The 19,185-nt window shown below is 42.4% G+C and overlaps 1 protein-coding gene across 2 annotated transcripts in view; it reads left to right on the forward strand.

Annotated features, from left to right (window-relative positions):
• ANKRD13B (ankyrin repeat domain 13B) overlaps positions 1-19,185 on the forward strand; it is a 262,079-nt gene that overhangs the window by 136,533 nt on the left and 106,361 nt on the right. The window lies entirely within an intron of this gene.

Consider the following 19,185-nt stretch of genomic DNA (forward strand, 5'->3'; position numbering starts at 1 on the left):
CTCTATGTAAGATAGGGCTGTTTCCTTATGGTAGCTTTCTGGGTTTGCTTTGCAACCCTTTTGGCTCACTCAGGTATCCGTAGCTCCTTCTCCTCAGCTCTTCCTTGTCCAGCACTCCCAACCTCCTTATATTCCCCTCTCACACTTCTCTGGTTGCCAGATATAGAGCTTCCTGGCTGGACTTCTATACTGACCCTCTGGAGCTGTGTTGCTGCGTTCTCTGGTTGTTGGTCCAGAACGCTACCCTCCGGATCCCTGTTGGACCTTTGTGGTCTGCTGTGGTCGTCCACCTGGGTGTATGTGTTTGTCTGTATTGTCTGTCCTTTCCCTGGTGTTTCCCTCTTAGTGTCAGTGGTGCGGACTAGCGATCCCACCGGCCCGTTCACTATCTAGGGCTCATTCTAGGGAAAGCCAGGGTTTAGGCACGTGATCGCCGCACGGGTGAGGAACCCGTCTCGGGACGTCAGGGCAGTCAGGTGCCAGCCGCAAGATGAGTCAGGGGTCACCACCTTTCCCTCTCCCTTGGGCAGGGCTTTCCCTTTTCCCTCCCTGTGCGTGACGCCGGTCATTACAGCAGGGAGATCCCTGGGCGCCGCTCTTCATGTCTGTATGCTTAGTTTAGATTTTTTTTTATTGTAGTGAAAGGTCCTCTTTAAGATCTGAACCTGGACAACCCCTTTAGGATAATTTCTGCTCCTGGCATGCCTGATAGACGGACACTAGCCACTACATCACATATGGTGCAAGAGCCACTCCATTGCAGAAGGTTTGGAAAAGAAAGTAAAGTAGATTTAATTATCCTTTAAAACCTGAACATTTATGAATAAAACATTGCGCACACCTTCAGATGTATGTATCTTAGGCATATTACCTTTGATGTTCAAAAACACAAAATACGGCTGATGTCATCCCACGGAAACATCCTACAGGGAGATGATATAACACTGACTGTAAATTTATTATTCTTTTTAACCCCTTCTCAGCCAGTTTTCTTTTGTTTCCCTTTTTCTTTTTTCTTCCACGCCATAGTTTTTTTTTTTTTCGTTCAAGTTGATGTGTGAGGGCATGTTTTTTGCAAGACAAGCTTTATTTTCTAATGGTTCTATTGAATATACCATAAAATGTATCATAAAGGTGGAGAAAATATTAGAGGTGGAATTGCTTTAAAAACAAAAAAGGAACTGCATCATATTGTTTTTTTTTTTACAGATTTTATTTTTAGGTTGTTTGTTTTTAAAAAAAAGATGTATTAACTTTATTTTGCGGGTCCTTACGACTACAGTGATACCAAATGTTTATAGTTTTTCTTATCTTTTGATACTTTAAGGCTACATTCACACAACCGTATGTGTTTTGGATGACGTCCGTTTTTTTTGCGGATCCATTGTAACAATGCCTATCCTTGTCTGCAAAATGGACAAGAATAGGACATGCTCTATAGTTTTTGAGGGGGTATGGAACGGACATACGAATGCGGACAGCACACCGTGTGCTGTCCGCATTTTTTGCAGACCCATTGAAATGAATGGGTTCCTCATACAATCCGCAAAAAAAAAAAACGGAACGGACACAGAAACAAAATGTAGCCCTAGACAATGAAAAGCTTTAAAAAAAGAAACCCATTTCTTTGCATCACCATATTCTGACACCCATAACTTTTTATATTTTTGTCTATAACACTATTTTTTTTGGGCAATGCTCTCTTATTCTCCCCCCAGCATCTTTATCCAGAAATGTAAATAGTGATTTTTCTATTAAAAACACCAATAAAATGAAGTGATGATCATGAAGAGGCTGTACAGGATTAGAAAGACATTACTGTTTTCTTCCAATAACATCACCTCCCCTGTCTGAGTTGTCGCTGATAAATCTGCTTAGCTCCACTGAAGTGAATGGGGCTGAGCTACAATGCCACACATAACCAGGCAACAGGCGTGGCACTCTTTTTGGAGCAAAGTAGTCATGTTTTCTTATTCTGGAGAATCCATTTAGGGTGTTGTCTCATTACCCCTCAAGGGATTCTCCGGGAATGGGAATAAAGAAAATAAAATTACCGTAATAAAATTTTAGAGCCTCCTTTCATTTGTACAGTTTTCCCCAATAAACAAATCATTTTTATAACATTGTAATTATATATATATAATCTTTACATTGACACTTATAACGTTTTATTATTATTCCAACCATTTTTTGTCAATAAGTGTATATATATTCATATTCAGGATTTTCTTTCAAGACATCGTAGAAAAGCAGTTCATTCAAAGACACTAACTACCATCCTCTTCTGTGAATGTCTCCACCGCCCAGAGGAGGAGGGAGGTTTTAATGAGAAGAGTCTTAGATAATGTAATGAAATACTGAAAAATCCATAATGATGATTGTTTGATTTCAGTCACCTTTACCTTGGTTAGACATAATCAAACACCATGCATCTGTATATAATAGGCATATTTATGTGTGTGCTCTTCAAAGGTGAAGAAATCTATTCTCAGGGATGAATTTCTACTTCAAAATGTCTGTGCTCATATTACATGTTTCTGTGTTAACACCTACACAGACGAGCAGTCTGCACGTGATATTCAGTAATATAGCACCTTTAGTGAAAGCTCTGAAATTGCAGTACAGCAGAGATCATACCTTGCAGATTGTCCAGTGCATATCGGCATACAGTGCCTGCTGTTAATTACCTAAAGCTGTTTTTGGATATAGGAAGCCTTGGACGGCCAACAGCAATCCCCGATATAAGCTTTCATTCTATAAATATGAAGGATATAATCACTAAACACCAAGGGGGTCATTTATTAAGACCAGCATTTTAGACGCCGGTCTTAATATCCCCTATAACTGGTGGTGGATCCGCCGGAGTTATGTAGAGGCGCCGGCATCTACATAACTTCGGCGAATGTACCGCCGATTCTAAATGTAAGGCGGCTTCCGAGCTGTCTTACAGTTAAAGAATTTTCTACGCCTAAACCAGGCATAGGAAATGGTAAATGAGAAGGGCCTGCCGGCCTGTCCCCTTCCCCGCCCTTACCACGCCCACTTTTTTAGTCCTGGCGTGAGCGGGGAAAAGTCACAGATTGTTATTTCTGGTTAGTAAATGACCCACCAAATATTGATGGCGCAAAAGAATGGCAGGTGGGCACGCCATTCAAATGCAGCAAGCCTAAAACTTTAATCATGGCAGTTGTATCAACATTTGATATACACAGTTCAATAAGCATTGTGGTTATAATCCAATATGGGTACATCACGCTTGCTGGTTGCTCCTGTTGGCACAGTCTATGGCTATATAGGTGCACTAGTTAACAGTTCATTTGCTAGATACAGTTCCTTGCATTCCGAATAATAACATTCAGAACCTGGTTGTTTCCATATCTCCAACAGAATTGTTTAGAGCGGCAATACACATGGTTGACTTGTTGAAGAGAAGGAAAGGGGGGGGGGGACTCGGGTCCCTCATACTTAGGCCTCTTGCACACAAACGTGTGCACCCCGTGGCCGTGCTGCGGCCCGCAAATTGCGGGCCGCAATGCACGAACACAAACCGTGGGGAAGCTGCAGCGGATCGCGGACCCATTCACTTGAATGGGTCCGCAAATCCAGAGAGGTGGAATGGTGAAGAACGGAAGTACGGGACGAAACCCCACAGTAACACTCCGTAGTGCTTCCGTAGGGTTCCGTTCCGTGCTTCTGTTCCGCACCATTTCGCATCTCCGGATTTGCGGACCCATTCAAGTGAATGGGTCCGCATCCGTGATGCGGAATGCCCACAGAACGGCGCCCATGTATTGCGGATCTGCAAATGAGGTCCGCAATACGGCCACGGAGCGCACACGTTCGTGTGACATAGGCCTCTTGCACACAAACTTTATTTTTTTTCCATTCCGTTTTTTGCGTTCCATATACGGACCGTATACGGAACTATTCATTTCAATGGATCTACAAAAAAAACTTAAGGTACTCTATGCATTCCGTTTCTGTATTTCCGTTCCGTTGAAAGATAGAACATGTCAACAAGATTATTGTCCGCATAAAGGACAAGGATAGTACTGTCCTATTAGGGGCCAGATGTTCCATTCCGCAAAATACGGAATGCACACGGATGTCATCCGTATTTTTTGCGGATCTGTTTTTTGCTAACCGCAAAATACAGCAAATTACATACGGTCATGTGCATGAGGCCTTATTGTATTATGGATCTTGTCGTGTTAATTATTTGGGATGATTAAAATGCAATTGATAACCTCAAAAGAGGTAATCAGTGCAAAAGAAATGAATCTTTTTTAGTATAAACTAAATAATAATTCATAGGCACAACACAGCTAAATAGAATAAAAAAAATAAAATTCGGATTAACGATGATGGTCACAAGGCAAGAGATATAACATGATGCGATAGAGCGCAATTAACGAGTACATAAATTATTTTAAAAAAAGTTGAATCCATAAAATACAAAATATAATAAGGTAAAAAGTGATTGGAGTTGCTACAAAAGTAAAAGTGGTCTAATTAGTTGAAAGTAAAACCAACCAATAATAAATAACCTACTCAGTGCTAGACCACCACCACACCGCAACGCACATTTTGCGGTCGGCTTCCTCAGGGGGTTAATAGAGTCCTGGCGTGTGATAAAGTTATGTATATCAAATGCAAAGGGCGGGAAATAGAAAACAACTGTCCGAAGGCTACTTTCACATCAGTGTTTTCCTTTCCGCTATTGAGATCAGTCATAGGATGGGGACAAAACTGAATCGAAGGCGACGGAGTGCCCCAGAATGCATTCCGTTCCGTTTCATTGCGCTCCCATGACACACACAAAAACGATGCAAGCAGCGTTTCTGAGTGCGTCCTGGGAAACTGATCAAGACAGATCCGTCATGACTTACAATGTAAGTCAATGGTGACGGATCCTTTTTCTGACACAAAAGAAAACGGATCCGCCCCCCATTGACTTATAATGGTTTTATAGACGGATCCGTCTTGGCCATTTTAGAGATAATACAACCGGATCCGTTCATAACGGATGCAGACAGTTGCATTACCATGATGGATCCAGGAAAAACGCAGATGTGAAAGTAGCCTAATGCTATTCTCAGGTTTCACAGTCCACGTAATGGTTCAGTAACTAATCGTCACATGTGTTCTTGATAATGCTGTCATTTTTAAGACAAATGGCTAACTTAAAGGGGTGTTCTAACACTTTAAGAGGTATTCCAGGATTTTAACATTGATGATCTATCCTCAGGATAGGCTATCAAGAACTGACTGGTGGGGGTCCAATACCCTGTACCTCTGCAGACCAGCTGTTTCAGAGTAGCTCAGGTGCCGCAACTACACAGATCTGTCCACTTTGTAGTAGACGGAGCTGCTAACTGTATTACTGCTCCCATTTAAGTGGATTCGAATGGTGCTACGTAATGGATGGTACCTACTGCAAAACAGCTGATCAGTGGGGTGCGGGGTGTTGGGGCCCCATCAGTTAGATATTGGTGGCCTATCCTGAGGATAGGCTATCGGTATTAAAATCCTGGAATACCCCTTTAAATATTGATGAACTGTCTTTAGGATAAGTCATCTTTATCAGTTTGTGGGGGGTCTGACTTCCAGCACCCATGTCGATTAGCTGTTTTCAGTAGCCATAGTTCCAGAACCAGGCACTGGAGCTACACAGCGTCATACACTATGTAGTGGCCATGTCTGAATACTGCAGCGCTGCTCTAATCAGGTGCCTGGTTCTGGTGCCGGAGCTGGTGAAAACAGCTGATCTTTGGGGTGCCAGAAGTCCCCCTTTTTTATATTGGTGACCTATCCTAAGGACAATTCATCCATAGATGTCCTGGAAAACCGAAAAACCCCTTTAAATCATCTGGCAATTATATGTACAGTATATATGCATATTATGCAGGGGCAGATTGACCATAGATCTTACAGGGAAACTTCCCGGTGGGCCGATGCCCAGGGGGCCAGCCAGTGGAAGCTTTTGGGATGTATTTTGTGCTTCTGGCAGTATTTTGAGGTGGACTGTGGTATTTGGCTCTGTTGGGGAGGTATAATGTGCCACAATATGGTATTGCTGACCCTGCCTTCCATCAATTTGGACCCGACTACAAAACGGGGCCACATTTAGTATTTTTTCCAGGGCCACTTTAAGTTCCCAAATCCACCCCTGATATTATGCACATTTTCTGCTCTTAGTATTTAACCTCTAAATAGTGGCATTTGATTTATAGGAAATTACAAATGAACCAAAAATAAATTGCCTTCTATTTAATTACAACTTTCCAGTTTTCTAAACCAAACATATGATACTTGTATCTCATTTTATGAGCCCCCGCTGTCTCCACACGGCAGTGCCGTCAGTCATTATTCCTGGTGTCGGCATCATACTAATTGACAGCTGAGGTAGCGCTCTGGAGCACTTATTGCTTCCCGAGTACGCTCATTATAAATGACTAGCATTTAAAACTTTCTTTCCCCACAACATTTTAGTGCTGTTATCTTTGATTTTAGTTGAACTCACATGCAGCTTATTCTCGCTTCATCAAAGCAGTCATATTCTAGTAGAAAAGGGAAGACCGAATCTTGTGTTCTGCTTTAGTGCTTCAATGACATGCAGATATCCCAGAGACAAATAGCTTAGAGCCGCCTACAATAGCAGTTTAAGGCCTCATGCACACGGCCGTTGTTTTGGTCCGCAGTTTTGGCTGCTCGGATGCGGACCAATTCACTTCAATGGGGCCGCAAAAGATGCTGTCCGCATCCGTTGCTCCGTTCCGTGGTCCGCCCAAGAAATATAACATGTCCTATTCTTGTCCGCGCTCTGCGGACAAGAATAGGCAGTTATATTAAAGTCTGTCCGTGCCGTTCCGCAAAATTGCGGAACGCACACGGACGCCATCTGTGTTTTGCAGACCGCAAAACACACAACGGTCGTGTGCATGAGGTCTGAAGGAGAGAGCGTTAAAGTGAACCCTCAACACTTCTTGTACTTTGGGTTGATATGTAGCATCTATTCTTCTCAATTGAAAATGAAAAGGAAATTTCAAATTCTAAATCAAAGGGAAATGCTATTGAAATTATTTTTTGGAATATCTGTCAGTCTTCCTAATAAAGAATTTCTGCAAGTGTTGAGCTTTGGAGATCGACTGCAGTCAAAACATTCAGCATAGAATAGAAGTTCTGGTAACGTGCATGGATAGCATTGTTTTTCAGTGCTGCCTAACGGTCCAACTATTCATTGCCATGTATAAATAAGTACACGTGATATATTCCATCAGCAAGTGATTTGGAGCTAAGCTGCAGTAATCCCTCTTGGCCACTACAACTGAGTTGTCCACTTCGTTCTGGTCCTCCGCCGTGTCATGTGACCACACTCTGACTCTCCAACTGACACAGCGGCTTACGTATGGACAGGAAGTCACTTTCTCTATTCCGTCCAATGAGATTCTCAATGTCTGTCTCCTAGGAATGAATAGAGGACCTGACTTCCTGTGTTGGTCACATGACACAACTGAGGACCATAACAAAGTGGATAATTCACAACTAGAGTCACTGGTATAAACTGATCAACTAGGCTATAATTTACTTCATATACCTTTCTAACGGGCCGGAGAATAATTTTTTTTTTTGTGAGAATGCTTCCTTAGAGGGAATGTGTTGTCCGAAAATGACCTATTGTTAAAATCATATGTTTGTGTTAAACATACTTGAAATAGTTTTTTGTGATGTTATTTTTAATTTTCCATGTCAATATGCACTCACCTAAAGAATTATTAGGAACACCATACTAATACGGTGTTGGACCCCCTTTTGCCTTCAGAACTGCCTTAATTCTACGTGGCATTGATTCAACAAGGTGCTGATAGCATTCTTTAGAAATGTTGGCCCATATTGATAGGATAGCATCTTGCAGTTGATGGAGATTTCAGGGATGCACATCCAGGGCACGAAGCTCCCGTTCCACCACATCCCAAAGATGCTCTATTGGGTTGAGATCTGGTGACTGTGGGGGCCATTTTAGTACAGTGAACTCATTGTCATGTTCAAGAAACCAATTTGAAATGATTTGAGCTTTGTGACATGGTGCATTATCCTGCTGGAAGTAGCCATCAGAGGATGGATACATGTTCTCATTCTGTTTACGCCAAATTCGGACTCTACCATTTGAATGTCTCAACAGAAATTGAGACTCATCAGACCAGGCAACATTTTTCCAGTCTTCAACAGTCCAATTTTGGTGAGCTCGTGCAAATTGTAGCCTCTTTTTCCTATTTGTAGTGGAGATGAGTGGTACCCGGTGGGGTCTTCTGCTGTTGTAGCCCATCCGCCTCAAGGTTGTGCGTGTTGTGGCTTCACAAATGCTTTGCTTCATACCTCAGTTGTAACGAGTGGTTATTTCAGTCAACGTTGCTCTTCTATCAGCTTGAATCAGTCGGCCCATTCTCCTCTGACCTCTAGCATCCACAAGGCATTTTTGCCCACAGGACTGCCGCATACTGGATGTTTTTCCCTTTTCACACCATTCTTTGTAAACCCTAGAAATGGTTGTGCGTGAAAATCCCAGTAACTGAGCAGATTGTGAAATACTCAGACCGGCCTGTCTGGCACCAACAACCATGCCACGTTAAAAATTGCTTAAATCACCTTTCTTTCCCATTCTGACATTCAGTTTGGAGATCAGGAGATTGTCTTGACCAGGACCACCCCCCTAAATGCATTGCAGCAACTACCATGTGATCGGTTGACTAGATAATTGCATTAATGAGAAATAGAACAGGTGTTCCAAATAATTCTTTAGGTGAGTGTATATGTATGTATATATATATATATATATATATATATATATATATATATAAAAGAAAAAAATATTTTTCATTAGACCACCAATCAGACCCCCAATGTTAATCAGACCTCAACTGACAGCCCCAATCAGACCCCAAATGTTAATAGTACCCTCAATGAGATCTCAGATCAGACCCCCAATAAGACCTCAGCTCAGACCCCAATGTGAATGACCCCCAATCAGACCTCAGATAAGAGCACCATGCTTCTCATCAGCCCCCATGCCTCTCATCAGCCCCATTGCCTCATATCAGCCCTCATGCCTCTCATCAGCGTCCTTTGCCTCATATGAGCCCCCATGCCTCTCATCAACCCCCATTGCCTTATATCAGCCACCATACCTCTCATCAGCCACCATTGCCTCATATCAGCCCCCATACTTGTCATCAGCCACATATCAGCCCCCACACCTCTTATCAGCCCCCATGTCAGCCCCCATACCTCTCATCGGCCCCCATGCCACAGAGAACATAAAATTAAAAAAATCACTTAATTCTCCTTCTCCAGACGTGGCCGCTCCTCTCCTCCAGTGCTCCTCCTTCTCTTCCTGCTGCCAGCTGTACTGTGACCCGACGGTCACAGAGCGCCCTCACGCTGTGCGCAGCCACAGCACAGCCAACAGCCGAGGACCAGGAAACGGTGAGTACAGAGCCTTCACCGCTTCCTAGTCCACCGGCACTAATGAGCGCATTATTAGTATTTACCCCATAAGACGCAGGGACATTTTCCCCCCACTTTTTGGGGAAAAATCCATCTTATGGAGCGAAAATACGGTATATACAGTACAGACCAAATATTTGGACACACCTCCTCATTCAAAGAGTTTTCTTTATTTTCATGACTATGAAGGCATCAAAACTATGAATTAACACATGTGGAATTATATACATAACAAACAAGTGTGAAACAACGGAAAATATGTCATATTCTAGGTTCTTCAAAGTAGCCACCTTTTGCTTTGATTACTGCTTTGCACACTCTTGGCATTCTCTTGATGAGTTTCAAGAGGTAGTCCCCTGAAATGGTCTTCCAACAGTCTTGAAGGAGTTCCCAGAGATGCTTAGCACTTGTTGGCCCTTTTGCCTTCACTCTGCGGTCCAGTTCACCCCAAACCATCTCGATTGGGTTCAGGTCCGGTGACTGTGGAGGCCAGGTCATCTGGCGCAGCACCCCATCACTCTCCTTCATGGTCAAATAGCCCTTACTTTCAAAGTTTTCCCAATTTTTCGGCTGACTGACTGACCTTCATTTCTTAAAGTAATGATGGCCACTCGTTTTTCTTTACTTAGCTGCTTTTTTCTTGCCATAATACAAATTCTAACAGTCTATTCAGTAGGGCTATCAGCTGTGCATCCACCTGACTTCTCCTCAACGCAACTGATGGTCCCAACCCCATTTATAAGGCAAGAAATCCCACTTATTAAACCTGACAGGGCACACCTGTGAAGTGAAAACCATTTCAGGGGACTACCTCTTGAAGCTCATCAAGAGAATGCCAAGAGTGTGCAAAGCAGTAATCAAAGCAAAAAGTGGCTACTTTGAAGAACCTAGAATATGACATATTTTCAGTTGTTTCACACTTGTTTGTGATGTATATAATTCCACATGTGTTAATTCATAGTTTTGATGCCTTCAGTGTGAATCTACAATTTTCATAGTCATGAAAATAAAGAAAACTCTTTGAATGAGAAGGTGTGTCCAAACTTTTGGTCTGTACTGTATATAGCAAACAAAATCCTGCAATTTTCCCACTGTCCACTAAGCCTAATAATAGGCACCACTTCTTGGTCTGTACAAATGACGTTACTGCAGTAATCTGCTTATCATTAGGCAGGATTACAGTGACAGATAATACCTCTTTATATACATATCACAGGATCCACTATTCACAATAAATGATGTAACTTATCTACTAACTCCTGACTTCTGCACAGGTCACAGAGCATGCCTAGAACACTCTCCCATAAAAGTCAACGAGGTCCCCTCCTGACCATTGTGTCAATGGACCATGATGGCTGCTGTAAACAGTTCTCTAAATGGCCGCCCCCAAGATGGCCACCCCCATAATCATGTTCAGGAAATAGGATAAAAAAATATACAAGAACATTATAAAAACAGGTAAGAAAAAAAAGGATATGTGTCACTATCTGGTTTTAATTGGCAGAAAGAAATGTTCCATTCCCTTTAAGGGTTCTTCATCCAAGATACTGTTTGCTTACTTTTAGGTGTTTACGGCTGATCATATTATTAGCCTTTAAGAACAGACACGGTTTACTGCAGATGAACATCAACACTAGAAGATGTATACATTTTCCTACAATTTAACAAAAAAAATGAAGATTTGATAGCTGTTGTGTGTAAATGGTGAAAATGTTGATATGCATGGGAAAATGAGAAGGTGTTCGATATTTGACCTACGTTGTGGCTGTGATGACCACATCTATCCATTGTCATCAAATCATGCGATTGCTGATTGCAGACTAGCAGACTAGATTCCATTGAGAAATGCGGCATTGGTTTATTTGAACATATTTTCCATATGGGCTATCAGTGCACCATATCTCTGTGTATAATTATGTCCTGATTAGAGAGGAGCTCATTTTCCCGAAATCTGTTTTGGTTCCAATTTGCAGGAATCGGTCATCAGATTCAATTTGGGATGTGAATAAATATGACCCGAGTTGCAGGTGCCCCAATTGCCCTGAAAAGTCATGTATGATATTGTGTGTTCTCCTAGGACTGTATCCAATCCCTTTTTAAGGAGTTTTCTAGGCAGATAGGTCATCAATATCTGATTGTGGGTGGGGGGGGGGGGGGGGTCTGACTCCCAGCTTCCCCGCTAATCAGCTTGTTTGAAGAGGTCTTGGTTGTCACTTTCATTGGTCACATGGCGTATGCGCAGCTGCAATACCAAGCACAGCCACTATACAGTGCACAGCACTGTGCTTGGTAAGCTGTGAGGAGGCTGCAGCGCTTGGAGTGCTGCAGCCTCTTCGAACAGCAGTTTGGTGGTGGTGCTGGGTGGAGGAACCCCACCTATCAGATATTGATGACCTATTCTATTCCGCCCGAAAAAATCCTTTAATACCAGGACAGCATTAGTCATGTCAAAGTGACTGCAATTTATTTGACTAAACGGATAGTAGTCAGTGGTAACAAACAGCCTTTTTTATATAAAAAAATGGTCAAAAATGATCCCTTTTGGCGGCAGATGCCTTTTTCTCTGTCTTCTGACCTGTAAAATGGTGGCCACCATTTGATTTGGTTAGAATCTATTCACTTATCGCTAGTCCTGATATTTAGGCCTCATTCACATGACCGTATTTTTCTTCATTTCTGTGTCATCCATGTACGCATCCATATCTATCCATGTCCGTGTGTCCGTCCCTTAAATTATGGAACCTGTCCTATTCACGTCTGTTTTGCAGACAAGAATAGGCAGTTCTATTATTGGGCCCGTGAAAAATGCGGCATGCACATGACCTGTATCCTTATATTGCGGTTCGCAGATGGCACAATACATGCGGTCGTGTGCACATAGCTTTATTGGTTGGGCTATTGGTCTTACTGTGGCTGACAAGCTTACAGTTAAACCTCTCTTGCTACATATCCATGGGGTGTTCACCCCAAGTTCTTCTTTTTGTTACCTCTCGGATTTAGCAGACACAGCTGACAACTGTAGAAGAAACTATTAAAGACTTATTCATGTTACTTTCACATTATTATAACCATCCAAAAAGGTTAATAGAAGAAAATCATTGCTTGCGGAAACCAGGCAGCAGTTGTTATATTGACTCCCCAGGATACGCAGCCTATACTACACATGCCTGCTGAGCTGAATGCAATCATCAGTAGATGTGATTACCTACCCAAGATGTGACAGTCACCACAGACTTCACAACATTGCTATGGCCGGGCGACAGTTCCAGTACGGTGTATAAGATATATCTTCTGAGCAAATTACTTTATCCCTGATGGACTGAGCTGGGCCAGTGTTAATTGGCTAACGAGAATATCATTATTCCTCTCTTCTCCTTGAAGGCCAAAACAGCCGAGATGCTTCTAAACTGTAATACGGTATATCATTAACAGGTTCTTTGGAGAAACAATATACTGTATCTAGGCAATATTTTATTTTTATACCTTAAAGACGAAATCTAGAAACCTTCTTAGTGGTAGAAAAGAAGCACTGCCTGCTTGATTGCTTGCTAATATAATTACTTTCACCAGGAGAGTCCTAGATTACATAATAGCCACGTAGACCATATATGCTAATGTATCACTTTAGGCTACTTTCACACTGGCGTTTTTGGCTTCCATTTGTGAGATCCGTTCAGGCGGACACCAAAACGTTGCTTGCAACATTTTGGTGTCCTTCTGACGAAACTGAGCCAAACGAATCCATCCTGGCACACCATGTAAGGGCTCTTTCACACTTGCGTTGTTGTGATCCGGCATAGAGTTCCGTCGTCGGGGCTCTATGCCGGAAGAATCCTGATCAGTTTTATCCTAATGCATTCTGAATGGAGAGAAATCCGTTCAGAATGCATCAGGATGTCTTCAGTTCCGGACCGGAACGTTTTTTGGCCGGAGAAAATACCGCAGCATGCTGCGCTTTTTGCTCCGGCCAAAAATCCTGAACACTTGCCGCAAGGCCGGATCCGGAATTAATGCCCATTGAAAGGCATTAATCCGGATCCGGCCTTAAGCTAAACGTCGTTTCGGCGCACTGCCGGATCCGACGTTTAGCTTTTTCCGAATGGTTACCATGGCTACCAGGACGCTAAAGTCCTGGTTGCCATGGTAAAGTGTAGTGGGGAGCGGGGGAGCAGTATACTTACCATCCGTGCAACTCCCGGGGCGCTTCAGAGTGACGTCAGAGCGCCCCACGCTCATGGATGATGTGTCGCATGGATCACGTCATCCATGCGCATGGGGCGCTCTGACATCATTCTGGAGCGCCCTGGGAGCCGCACGGACTGTAAGTATACTGCTCCCCCGCTCCCCACTACTACTATGGCAGCCAGGACTTTAATAGCGTCCTGGCTGCCATAGTAACACTGAACGCATTTTGAAGACGGATCCATCTTCAAATGCTTTCAGTTCACTTGCGTTTTTCCGGATCCGGCGTGCAATTCTGGCAAATGGAGTACACGCCGGATACGGACAATGCAAGTGTGAAAGAGCCCTAAGTCAATGGGGACGGATCCGTTTTCACTGACACAATATGGCACAATAGAAAACGGATCCGTCCCCTATTGACTTTCAGTTTGGCTATGTTAAAGGTAATACAAACTGATCCATTCTGAACAGATGCATGCGGTTGTATAATCTGAACGGATGCGTTTGTGCGGATCCATGACGGATCTGCACCAAACGCGATTGTGAAAGTAGCCTTAGTAATGGCTGTTGTGCCATGTCTTGTTCTTTCTGGCAGGAGGAGATGCGCAGAGCTTGGTGAGTTCAATAATGTTGATCTTATGTCATGTCCATTTCCTAGATAGAAAAGATTCATATTTTCATGCATGCTGTTTGTGGTCCTTGGTGGCTGCGAAAAAACGCATGAATGGTCTAAATGGGATGGGAAGATGCTGCCTGTAGCCCGGGGAGATTACATTGAGGCCAAATTACGGTAGAAGGAGCACGCACAGCCGTCTGTTATGGACTGTCCGTCTCTGGAGAAGGCTGTGCTGCCAGAACTTTTCCATCACATACAGCCTGAGTTCACATCATGAGTCTTGTCAGTTGGCATGGATCTGTCAGAAGAAAAGGCATCTTAGAATAACTAATATTCTACTGGATGGAATAAGTCATATTTTATTTATATGTATATTTATATATATATATATATATATATATATACACTGTATTTTTCGCTTTATAAGACGCACCTGATGATAAGACGCACCTAGGTTTTTGAGGAGGAAAATAAGAAAAAAATATTTTGAACCAAAAGGTGTGCTTTTGCTAGGTTTTGAACTAATGGTGGTCTGTGGATGCCGCACTGTTATGAGGGATCTGTGGATGACGCACTGTTATGGGGGATCTGTGGATGACGCACTGTTATGGGGGGATCTGTGGATGACGCACTGTTATGGGGGATCTGTGGATGATGCACTGTTATGGGGGGATCTGTGGATGACACTGATGGGGGATCTGTGGATGACCCTGATGGGGGATCTGTGGATGACACTTATGTCATCCACAGATCCACATAAGTGTCATCTACAGATCCCCCATCAGATGCATCAGGCGCATGAGGAAGGATCTGCGGCAGGCAGGGCAGGCGGCGCATGACTGAGGAAGCTGCCGGTCTGCGCCATCTTAATGCTATACTTACAGTACTACAGTAAGTACCGAACAGTGCGGTATACATTTAGATATAGATCGGATTGAATGTATTTAACAGTTGCGGGGCCCGGTGTATTAGAGTAGAGTCACTGCACCGGCCCCGCCATGAGTGTCCCCGCCTCCTCCCTCCATACTGATACTTCGCTGGCCGCGCTGTGCAGCATAGCGGCCAGCAAAGTATCCGCTTTATAAGACGCACAGCCATTTCCCCCCACTTTTGGGGTGAAAAAAGTGCGTCTTATAAAGCGAAAAATTTATGGTGGCCTGCCCGAGTTAAGCATGAAGTAATGATGGACAGGCTGATTTCAGTAGCATGTCAATTATCTGGTAATATACTATAAGTTTGTTAAATGTACAGTTTAATAGTTGCAATGCTCTGTGACCTAGGAATCGAATGCATTCATGAGCCGCACGCTCGTCTATCCTCCTGTGGCTGATTGACAGATTTCTCCCTATTACTGTGCATAGTAAGAAAGCTGTCACATGGCAGGTGGGCAGGGGGAGCCGGTAGCTCATAAATGTTCAGTTCCAAGTCCTAAGTCGAGGAGCTGCCAATGTGCTGTAACTCTGACATTGTGAGTTTAGTGAAACATAAAAATGAGACAATAAAACATGAAAATCAGACGTTCTATAGTACGTGAAAATCTCTTTCTAACAAAGCTTGAACCAGCCCTCTACCTCACATAGATTCAGAGATCTCCCCATTCCTCACTCCACTTGCTTTGCTAGATTTACTTTAGACTGTCAGCTCTGGGGGCATGTTCTTTCTTAGGGGGTGTGTACTTTTTGCCTCTGCACTCTCAGTGTAATTGTTGTAGCTTGTAACAGTAGATATAGCTGGTGGCAGTTGAAGGATGAAACTGAGCATGTGAGTCCACCTCAGGGAGGAGGACAAAGAAGTAAGGGAAAGAACAAACAGCAGGTGGTGCTATACATATACATTTTATTGAATAAATCAATGGCTATACTACATATTTAATTACATGCAATTACAAAAATATTCAGATCCAGGTGCTGGTTTGGAAAATATAGAAACATTTTTTGTGAGGCAACTCCTTTAGGGCTCGTTCACACGAACGTTTTTTGCGTTCCATATACGGGCCGTTTATTGCGTTCCGTATACGGTCCGTATACGGAACCATTCATTTCAATGGGTCCGCAAAAAAAACGGAATGTACTCCGTGAGCTTTCCGTATGTCCGCAATTCCGTTCTGCTAGATTTTGAGTCTTGTCCTATTCTTGTCCGCAAATCACGGTCCGTGGCTCCATTCAAGTCAATGGGTCCGCAAAAAAACGGAACACATACGGAAATGCATCCGTATGTCTTCTGTATCCGTTCCGTTTTTTGCGGAACCATCTATTGAAAATGTTATGCCCAGCCCAATTTTTTCTATGTAATTACTGTATACTGTATATGCCATACGGAAAAACGGAACGCAAAAACGGAACCAAAATGGAAACACAACGGAAACAAACAACGGAACAACGGATCCAGGTAAAACGGCCCGCAAAACACTGAAAAAGCCATACAGTCGTGTGAAAGAGGCCTAAAGAGAAAACAGACAGTCTGCTAAAATTACCATGACTGTCACTATGCTGCCATCATCAAATACTGTTATAGATCTTATGGTAAAAATAAGTCCAGCTTGTAAGTAACATTCAGGAATAGCACTGCTATATTATTATTTAATGCTTTATTGATTGGTGGCAAAATGACTATGATACAGTGAGGAACAGAAGTATTTGAACACCCTGCGATTTTGCAAGTTCTCCCACTTAGAAATCATGGAGGGGTCTGAAATTTACATTGTAGGTGCATTCCCACTCTGAGAGACAGAATTTAAAAACAAAATTCAGGAAATCACATTGTAGGATTTTTAAAGAATTTGTTTGTCTTGCACTGCTGAACATAAGTATTTGAACACCTGAGAAACAGCAAAAATTCTGGCTCTCAAAGACCTGTTACTGTGCCTTTAAAAAGTCCACCTCTACTCCACTCCTTAATATAACTTAGTAGCACCTGTCTGAGCTCTTTAAAGACCCCTGTCCACCCCACAGTCAGTCAGTAAATCATTTTTTTATTGGAATTTATTACAGATATGGAACCCAGGGCTGAGATGCTCTAATAGAGGGATCTGAATTTCCTCTCCCGTCAGCTAGCTGAACTTACTGGCTCCTTATCTCTGCTCTCTGACATTATAAACACTCATTATAGCTCAGTTCTTATCTAATGCGGCTTAAGCGTTTATGACCTCTTAGTAAATTAGAGATAAGGGTTATTAGATTAAATTAAAAAGCACAAAGTGAAAGTAAAAAGTACCATTCACACAACTAGATAAACAGTTAACCCATTGTGATAGAATGGCTCAATATTTGTCACGAAAGGGTAGGGATAAGTGCAGCCCTAAACTCCACCCACTCCCCTATCCCTACCTACTTGCACGGTCCCTCCTAAACGATGGGGTACAACTGGGCGGCAGTCCCTAGCTTACGTATGTGCAGGGGTCTAAAGGGAGAAAACAACAAGGGGAGAAAACAAAAGACAAGGACAAAAAACACAGAAGCAACAAGCTTCCCAGGCTAGGTAAAACCACAACTGAAACCAATGGAAGCCAAGGTATAGACCCAGGAGGTAACAAAGGCACAAAGGGGTAATTCAAGATCAAAGTCAATACAAGCTGAGGTCAGGAGCCAAGAGGTCGCCTCAGAACTAGTGTTGAGCGCGAATATTCGAATATCGGCACTTCGCTAATTCGCGAATATTTCTAATATAGCACTATAAATTCGCTATTTCGAATATTCGTTTGTTTTTTTGTTTTTTTATTGTTATATTTTTTTCTTTCCCACTTCCCAAAAGTAGTTCTTACCTGTCCTGAGGATTCCTGGCTGCTCCAGTCAGTGCCCGTTGCCGCTTCTGCCGACTTCCGTGCTCATGGAGCGTCCCCATCACCATGGGAACGACTCCATACTAGAATGTACTGTCGGATTTGAGAATAACGTTGAAATCGCAATTCGATTATTATAACTTGAATTAATTGAATTGCGATTTCAACTTAGCACTGCTATATTCCATATTCGTTAATTTAGTTAATTCTAGCAAGCAGACCCATTAGAAACACAGCTCTAAGTTGAAATCGCAATTCGATTATTATAACTTGAAGTAATCGCATTGCGATTTCAACTTAGACCTGGTTTACTATGGTTGGCTTGGTAGAATTAGCGAAGATGACGAACGAATATGACGAATGTATTCGTCATATTCCTCAAAACGAAGATAACGAAGTATTCTCCATCTTCGTTTTAGCTCCATATTCGTCAACTTCGCTAATTCTAGCAATCAAAAAGGAAAGTTGACTATAGAGACAGCTGTGTTTAATTCGCTATGCGATTATATTACTTAGCTTTTTTTTTTATAAATAGAATAATTATAAAGTATTATAATAATTTTATTTATTAAAAAAAAAGTAATATTATCGCATAGCGAATTAAAAACTTAGCTGTCTGTAGTCAACTTTCCTATTTGATTGCTAGAATTAGCGAAGTTGACGAATATGGAGCTAAAACGAAGATGGAGAATACTTCGTTTTGAGGAATATGACGAATACATTCGGCATATTCGTTCGTCATCTTCGCTAATTCTAGATATCAAACCAATAGGGAAGTTACCTTAAGTTAAAATCGCAATACCCGATTATTTAAATCGCATATTAATCGTGATAACTAGAATAATGACGAATATTCGATTTCGACGAATATGAGACGAATATTCAAGTCAATATTCGCGAATTTCGTTGAAATCGAATATGGCACCTCCCGCTCATCACTAATCAGTACAAGGGGTAACACAAGATCAAAGTCAAATAGAAGCCGAGGTCAAACAAAGGTATTCGCACATGCAGAGAATGCTAGTGAGGTAACAAGACCAATCACAGGCAACCTATGGCCAGCAGGTTACCTGTTTAAATAAGTCTAATTGCTGGGACACGTGAC

Source organism: Bufo bufo, chromosome 3 (assembly GCF_905171765.1).
Source record: "Bufo bufo chromosome 3, aBufBuf1.1, whole genome shotgun sequence".
Taxonomy (NCBI): Eukaryota; Metazoa; Chordata; class Amphibia; order Anura; family Bufonidae; genus Bufo; species Bufo bufo.